The 8,726-nt window shown below is 52.9% G+C and overlaps 1 long non-coding RNA gene across 2 annotated transcripts; it reads right to left on the reverse strand.

Moving 5' to 3' along the window:
* Window positions 1-1,858: 1,858 nt before the first annotated feature.
* LOC142923867 (uncharacterized) lies at window positions 1,859-7,449 on the reverse strand. Of its 2 annotated transcripts, XR_012940911.1 has the most exons (4): window positions 7,312-7,449; window positions 5,932-6,055; window positions 4,394-4,464; window positions 1,859-3,960 (listed from the first exon to the last, which is right to left on the reverse strand). It is a non-coding gene; the product is annotated as an uncharacterized LOC142923867 (long non-coding RNA). The 2 variants fall into 2 exon arrangements; XR_012940912.1 differs by lacking the exons at window positions 5,932-6,055; window positions 7,312-7,449 and adding an exon at window positions 5,301-5,653.
* Window positions 7,450-8,726: the final 1,277 nt, after the last annotated feature.

The raw sequence follows: 8,726 nt of genomic DNA on the forward strand, positions 1-8,726 counted from the left end.
ACCATCTTCCTCCCTCGTCCCTCCCACCATCTCCCACTTCCTCCCCAGTACCTTCCACTATCTCCCTCTTCCTCCCACTTGGCTCTACTATCTCCCTCTTCTCCCGTCCCTCGCACTATCTCCCTTTTCTTCCCCCATCCTTCCCACTATCTCCCTCTGCATCTCCAATCCCTCGCACTCTCTCCCTCTTCCTTCCTCTTCCTTCCCACTATCACCTTCTTACTCTAACCGATCTGCCTAATCCTCCCAAATAACTCCCACTATCTCCCTCTACTTCCCCAGTCGCTCCAACTATCTCCCTCTTCATTCCCCTTTCCTGCCACTATCTCCCTCTTCCGCCCCCTTCCCTCCCACCATCTCCCTCTTCCTCTCCCGTCCCCCCCGCTATCTCCTTCTTTCTCTCACATCCCTCCCACCTCCTTCCTCCCCCGTCCCTCCCACTATCTTCTCATCCTCCCCCATCCATCCCACGATCTTCCTCATCCTCTCCCGTACCTTCCGCACCTTCCTTATTTAACACCATCAGGTTCACAGACTCGCCCTCGCTTCTCCCAGTCAAATAGCCTAGCTTAGACACAACCCCCACCATGTTACACTGACGGCATCGACCGAGACAGCCAACAACTATCTGGCCGCCCAATTATCTAGTGAAGACGGCAGCGACCAAGTCGGCAAAGACGACAGTGCCGACGAGACGACTCCACTTCCCAGAACCTGCAACCACGAGCTCTCGCTCTCCGCTGCTTTTATCCGACTCGGCGCGGCCTGGCTCCGCCCTGGCCGCGCCTCCCTTCTCCAACCCACGAGCGGGTTCCAGTGTCTTCCAGGGAGGGTCTCTGTGATCCTTGCCCCGGTGCCTCCGCCCTGCTGACAAACCCGCATGAGGCTCACTGGCGTGTGTACTCCCCGTCCACCGCAGTTACCGCTGCTGGACAACAACTATTACTCTACAGTTGTACTGCCCCTCTGTACCGTGCCCCCGAGCCATCAACACGGACTCACAGCATCAACACAGACTCACATGATCAACAGACTCACAGCATCAACAGACTGACAGCATCAATACGGACTCACACCATCAACACGGAAACAGGGTCAGTGAGCAAGATGGCGGATGAGTGCATACATGATGTGAGTGGTGGTGAGTTCAAGTTAAGCACCCAGTTTTAAATCTCATTTACTCCCACCACCACCACCCTACATACAACAGTCGGAAGTAAATGCCTACACACCCTACATACAATCGTCAGTAGTAGTGGGGAGAAGAGGGCATCAGTGGGGGCGAGTCATGAAGCGTTGAGAAGCCCTCAGATACTCCATAAAACCCCGAGTTTCATGGAGTATAATTTTCAGCATTACAGTTCCATTTTTTTTACGTTAACAAATGTCTCGCCATATATTACACCGTATAGGTAACTAGATTGGGCGAGGGATGGTCTTTTTTGTTGAACAATCAATAAAGCTACGGTGTTGTACTGTACCCGTATCCGTGTACGGTACTGTGCACTAAAGGAAGAAAAATGGAGCGGCTGAACCTCACTGCCTCCTTACCGGAGGCTGTAAACATCAAGTGACCTGAAAACTGCGATGGGACGTGAAAGACAACATGGAGAGACAAGAGGGCGCCACGTGTGTTCTTCCATGGCAGCAGCAGCATCATCGCAGGCAATGAGGTTCAAATGGGCACAGGAACTTTGAGGTGGACCCACGAGTGTTTGAGCCACAGCGGCGTGCAATCGGCGACCTCTATACGCTTGGCGCAATCCGCACCGTCATTTCACGGAGCCCTTGTCCACTCGACGAGTGCGACGACGCCGTCCCACCGTCATTCGGCGCCTCGTGGTGACATCACAACAGCAAAGCGACAGGTGTTGTTTATTCATTTCTTGAGGCAATTCGAGGGCCCGGTTACATCGCGTTGTGATACACGCACACACCGTCAACATATACTACACCGGTTATAAAAAAAAAGCAGGGGATAGAAAGGTGGGGGAGCGGACCCGACCACAGGTATTGTTTAAAAGACGTCAAGCAGACCGGGGGTTTTAAATGCAAGTCCATGCGGACACCAACATCCGAACGATTGTACCAATAAATCCTGAACCTTCTGGAAGATTTCAGCTCCCGCTGGTTTGGATCAGGGTGATGTTGGGGCAAATTCCATTAATTGGGAAAGGTGGCAATCTTGTGGGAATGTCCTCGCCAGAGAAGAAACTTGTCGCTTCCATGTTTTATTTTCATCCGACGTCCCATTAGTGAGATCCAGAGCGTGACGGACTCATATGGAGTCGGCCTCCTGTAATTTTTCTGGTCTCATTCTCACCACAGGTGAAGGCAGAGCCACACATCAACGTGCCAATGGGGCCACGGTTGAAGTGGTGGGGCCACGGTTGAAGTGGCGGTGGCCACGGGTCATGTGGCCTCTATGTATTTTCCATGTTGAAGGCCGATTGCCCCAAACATTGCCCGTCATATGCAGTGTCACTGAATAACGTGTGAAACATACTGTAGCATATACAAAATTGTATTTTCTTCATACATTAAATACAATAAACACAATAAACATGAAATGCGTATAGGACATTTATAACTCTCTCAATGACCAAACTTGTATTTTATGAACACACTTATACGAGCAAAATATGACAAAAGTGTTCCAGATTTCAGTTTCAATTGAGACCGAAATCCGGAATCATTACCCCCTACTGACAGACTAATAATACCCGCTCGCAGGCCAAGTGCTGATTCACCTTGGGGCCTCGCCTGGTATAGAGGTCGTGGGTTAAATCCCGACGCCTGTATATCTGGAGTTTGCATGTTCTCCCCGTGACCGCGTGGATTTTTCTCTGGGTCCTTCGGTTTTTCCCTCCACATTTAGAAACATGCGTTTAAAAGTATTTGGCTGCTATATATTTCTGCGTGACAAGCCACTTTATAGCGCTTTCATTTGTGGCCCGGTCGTTCCTGAAAGAGAGCTATACAGCTGAGTGGGCCTTACCTGGTAAAATAAAAAGAGATTAGTTTTGTTAGTTTATTTTGTGCCACAGGGGGACAGCTACAGGGGGGGGGGGGTGCCCATTAAAATGGTCGAGATGAGATGCAACTTAAGGCGCTTGTGACTTCCCAAAAATATTATTTATGGCAGGTTTTCACATCTAAACATCCCGGGTGGCATTGAAGCCAAGAGCTCCCACCCTAGGTGAGTAGCTACGAGAGCGGTGCTGTGCACGGCGACACGCCACTTTCTCCATCTGCCTGACTTGGTATTTTCTTTTTTGTTACTTAAATAAATGTTAATGTTTCGTTTTGTGTACGCGTGTATGTACACCGTTTGGGGAGCGGTGGTGCAGCAGTTAGCGCACTACGAACTCAGCCATCTGAGTACGTGGTGTGGGGTGTGTATAACATCGCAAAACTGGGGAGGACAAAGGCAGCCAGACGTGGGGCTGGCCACAAAACCACTTCTGTGCCATGCCGGCCATCATAGGTGCTACCCGTTAACAGCACTTGCCCCAGCAATCTGTTAACGGCGATACGGAGTACCTTTGTCTTTTTGTGCAATTGTGTGCTTCTGTGTGCGACGCATGCGACGATGTGCATGTTTGTGTTTGATAAATGTACATCCGCAATGTGTGTGTGACGCGTATGATGCGCGTGTGTGACGACGGTTGGAACAGCGATTCACGCACTGCCCTATCCACGCGGCGACCTCTCCTCAACGTCTCGAGCCTCGGCGGAGAGCGCCGCGAGGTTCGACTCCAACTCCGGCTTTCCAGGGACAAACCCCCCCCCCCAATGCCCCTCCCCCCAGGCCCATGGGGGGGGGGGGGGAAGTCGCTCCCCTCCCTCACTCCACGCTCAGGAACTTCCTCTTCTTCGCCGTGTTCATGTACGGTCGCCAAGGCCACTCCACCTCGGCGGTGGCCGCGTTGTCCAGCGTGCCCAGTTTAATCTCATAGACTGCGCGACACACAAAAGCAAAGATTACCCCCATGCAGCCTTTAACAGACGGCGTGGGAAAAGCGCTGTTCGTGTGTTAGCATGTAGGAAAGCCAGCACGGCACACCAAGGGGTGGGTGTGGGTGGCCAGCATTACGTCCGATCATCTTTGAATTTACACATCGCATCCGGGGTGGGGGAATGCGAGTCGGGTCACGGTACAGCGAATGCGACCAGAGCAGCGACCCCACCGACTCCAGTTCCGATCCGCTCTACAAGTCACCCGCGGGCCACCTAGCCCGAGGCTAGACTCTTACATTCAGCCCATCATCCTCTCAGGGGTCGATAAAATTTACAACCACTTCGTAGGGAAGTCCACAAGGAATGTGGAATTTCCACCGCCTCTGCAGGGGTGTAAAGTGGAGACGAGTAACAATGTGTCAGGCAGACTTACGCTCCATCTCGAATCACGGTCCCACCTCCTTCAACTCGATGTCCTTGCCGTCACGCTTGTAGACGTTGTGCCTGTTGGGAGGGGGGAAGGGGGGCACAGAAGTCACGGGAGGGGTCGCAGCAAGTCACACGGACGGCGCTGGACTCTCATTACGTGTCCTCGCAGACGTTTGCCAGTTAGAGGCCAGCGGCCACCCTGTTTAAAACTGCGGATGCATTAACAAATGAACAACATTACGCGCCTTCAGCTTCAGAGATGGCGTTAAATAAAAACTCTGTGCTGTTGCTCGAAAACTAAAGTAAAACGAAACTATTTTTATTTTACCACTGAGCTATGTAGCTCTTTTTCACATAAAAATGTATAGCAGCAAAATACTCGAAATTCAAGTTTCTAAATGTGTAGGGAAAAACCCGGAGGACCCGGAGAAAAATCAAAGTGACCAGGAGGAGAACATGCAAACTCCGAATATACAGGCGGACACACAGCACCTGGCCCAAAAGTCTGCTCACTCTTTCCCATTCCGAGACATCTGCAAGTTGCCGGGTGGTAGGTGTCACGTTCACCGCTGAATCTCGGTACGCGCGAGCGGCTCGGCGTTAATTTTATTTATAGAGGCGTAGCGCTGCTGTTTTTAAAAGGCGTTGCCCTCACCGCAGAGAACCGTAGTGACACGACCGGCACTCTATGGAACAAAACTGTGCCACACGCCCTCCCGCATAGTCTTATGGGAACAAAAGGTATGTCTTCAAGTCAGAAGACGTACTTGAGTTTTTCTTACGGTTCCGTTTCGACGACGTATATGTACATCATGGAAATGAGAAAGGGTTATAGCCTATACGAGGGATCTTTGTGCTTTGGGGATGGGGGAGGAAGATGTGGGTGAGACTGGCACGGTGCCCGCACGCACCCTCTTTCCGAGTCGCGACGTGAAGTTGTGCATCACGAGGTGTGGGAATGCCTCGGACATCATGTCCACGTCCGGATGTCGTGCCGCATCACCACGCTCGAGAGTGTCAAGTACACCGTGGTATCGTACCACGTGTCACATGAACAGCATGCCGGAAAGTTAGACACACCACAGGTGTCACACAGACTGTACTAGAGAGTTAAACAGACTGCCCTTCCATCTGCGGCATCATACCACATCACACCACATACACAGTTAAAACACCACAATTCCATGTCTGCAGCGTCATACTACACACCGCACATCGTACGCACAGCTAAATACACCTCCATCCCCGTCTGTTGCACCGCATCACACACGTCACACCATGCATCACACCGGGGAGCGGGAGCGGAGTGGCTATCTCATTACACTACAAATCCGGTGACCTGACTTCGATTTCCGGTGTGTCCAAGCATCGACAGTGGGGAGACAAAAGGGGCCAGATGCGGTAATGACCACACCACCCACCCCGCCGTGTGCCCTGCCGGCCTTCGTAGGTCGCTCGACAAACAGCACTTGCCCTGACAGCCTGTTAAAGGCTACACGGGGGAGCTTTGTCGACTGCGGTGCGTGCGCGTGCCTGGCATACCGCGGTGCTCATGCAGGACGATGAAGTCGTTGACGGCGTTGGCGCAGCACGCCCACACCAGCGCCTGCAGCTTGTGGCCTCCGTGGTTCATCGGCTGAGCGTTCGGCAGGATCAGCTTCATCTCCTGCGGTGGTGGTGGGAGGGTGGTGGTGGTGTGGTAACATGACAGCAAGCGGTCACACGCCGAGTCCGCTCTTCCCACCGGCGTCCGTCCTGGCCACGCTGCTTTCGCCCCCCCCACTTCCCCGCCCCCCCACTGTATCCGACTCGGGTTGTGTTGTTTGTTTTTTCCATTGCGGAAGCCGAGCCGAGCCGTGCCGGTATACGGGGTCGCCAAACCCCGTGTTGGCACAACTGGGATGCACCATTGGAAAAACTTTACTATTTTTATTTTACCAGGTAAGGCCCACTGAGCTATGCAGCTCTTTTCCAGAAGCGACCTGGCCACAAATCATAGCTCAACTAAGTGGCTTATCGCCATGTGGAAATTTATAGCAGCCAAATACTCTTAAACGGACGTTGATTCTAAATGCGGAGGGAAAAACCGGAGGACCTGGAGAGAAATCCACGCGACTCCTCGGAAAGAGGCACGCAACTCCAAATATACAGCAGGCATCAGGGTCAGGATTGAACCTGCGACCTCCTGTATACCAGGTGAGGGAGTTAACATCTCGCCAGTGGCGCCCCCAATGGTACATCTTTCCGTGACCACCGACCGTGCGTAGTGCTACAGTAGATACATTTTCGATGAATGGAAGGGATCGGTCATCGCGAAAAGGCGGACTGAATCGCGAGGAATGAAGTTGACAAAAGCTGCATGCACCAAACCAAAGTGTCCAACGCTCCACCACTTACGACCCCCCCCCCCCCCCACACAGCCTCCACCTTTCATCAACAACCAGATTTCTTCTGGTTAACTCAACGGATGCGAGTTGTCTCACACTGCACAAGCCCGATGATTGGTCGACACGACTCGTGTGAGGTGCAAGGAACTGATTCTAAAGCCGATAGAGAACACGTGTGTGTGTGCGGTAATTTAGCAGTTAGCATGCTGCCCCACAAACCTAGTGACCCGAGGTTTATTTCCGTTCATGGCCAACACCAGTGGCGATTATCTGAACTGGTCCTGGGCCTCCCCTAGATCAACTCAGCCTCAAACGAGTACCTAGTGCGGTGTTTAAACATCATTACCAGAGAGATAAAGGTGGCCAGTTGTGGTGCTAGCCACCTACACCCTCGCAAACAGCACCTGTCCCAAAAACCTGTTAAGGCTATATGGGGGACCTCTGTCTTTGCGCGCTTGTACACATGCAATACACGAGGACCCACATTCCTCGTGTGACCCCAAACCCTGTAGCCCCTGCGACCCCGTGCCCGCACCTTGATGAACTGCTTGAGGAGGGAGCTGGGGTCGCGTGAGGTCGTCGCCATGATGTGTGGGTCCTTCACGCCGGCTCAGCGGTACTCGTCATCCATGTGGCTGCTCACTCCTACTGACACGGGGGGGGGGGGGGGGGTGGATAGAAAGAGGTGGTAGATGGGGCAGGGGGGACGGAGAGGGTAGGTTATCATTTGCCATACTTCACCGTGCAGGTGAGTGAAGGTGTGTGTGTGGGTGGATGGATGGAAGGAGCGACCAGGAATGGTTGAGAATATCACTCTGCAGTGATCGCGTTGATTTTGTGTAGCGAGCTGAGCAATAATGAGACCTGGATGAGTCCCAATTGCAAGAGTGGGTGGGTGATATGGCAGGTGAGTGGGTAAATTGAGTGAAATGATGAGTGAGTGAATGAGTGCGTCAGTGCATGTTAAACCTCTTTGTTACAGCACGTAGCCAACCGTGGTAATCGGAAGTGTGACAAACTAACCACAAAAAGTAGTTCTCAAGAAATGAGTTTGTCAATCTAGACGATGATTTAAAAGTGCAAAGCTCCAGTGGCTTCCTAATATTGTAAGGAAGACCGCTCCAGAAGGAAGACTGCTCCAGAAGCACACGTTATGTGGTGACCACGGCCTTCATTTGACATTCCACAAAAATTTACGCCAGCCATCACACACACACGGCCGACTCTTTTTCCACGTTCACGCCACGGGATTTTTCAAAGTCCACTTGGGAAGCAATCGCCGTGCAGTATTTACGGTCAACGCAACTGCGGCATTAAACCCATTAAACCGGTGGGGGGGGGGGGGGGGGGGGTTGAGGGCCCGCCGTTCTCGAACCGCGAACCTCCGCGGCAAAACACGGTGCCACCGCTTGGCAGGAAGGACCGACGGCGAGCCGGGGATGCGCGCCGACTCGGCGTGTCTAGCGGGCGGAGACGCGCGACGCTTATCCCTCTGCCTCGGGAGTCTCGCGGGAAGGAAGAGAGAGAGAGATGCGAGGAGACGTGATGGTGAGGGATGTGAGATCACCCTCCCCTCCCTGGTCGAACTCCACGGCCTTCTGGAGTTCAAGCGCCTCCCACCGCAGGTCCGTAGGCAGCACCAGGTTTTCTTCGGTGACGACGTCAGGGGGACAGGGGGCAGTGGGTGGGGGGCGGGCAGGGGAGAATTAACAAGGAAGAAAAATCATGCGCACGCATGGATTCATTCGGAAACGCTTTCCAACGCGCGGTTGTCTTCTCGCCTGTATTGTCAGACCGTCTTGTCCCATCTTAGTCCGTCTTGCGTGTCTCATTGTCTCTAGATCCGTCTCTAGTCTGTCTTGCGTGTCTCAACGTCTCTAGTCTGTCTCGCTGTCTCTCGTCTGTCTTGTCGTCGCGAGCCCATCTCTAGATCCGTCTCGCCGCCCGTTA

This window comes from Petromyzon marinus, unplaced genomic scaffold, assembly GCF_048934315.1.
Source record: "Petromyzon marinus isolate PM22_M1 ecotype Great Lakes invasive population unplaced genomic scaffold, UKy_Petmar_22M1.pri1.0 PM_Scaffold_8, whole genome shotgun sequence".
Lineage (NCBI taxonomy): Eukaryota > Metazoa > Chordata > Hyperoartia > Petromyzontiformes > Petromyzontidae > Petromyzon > Petromyzon marinus.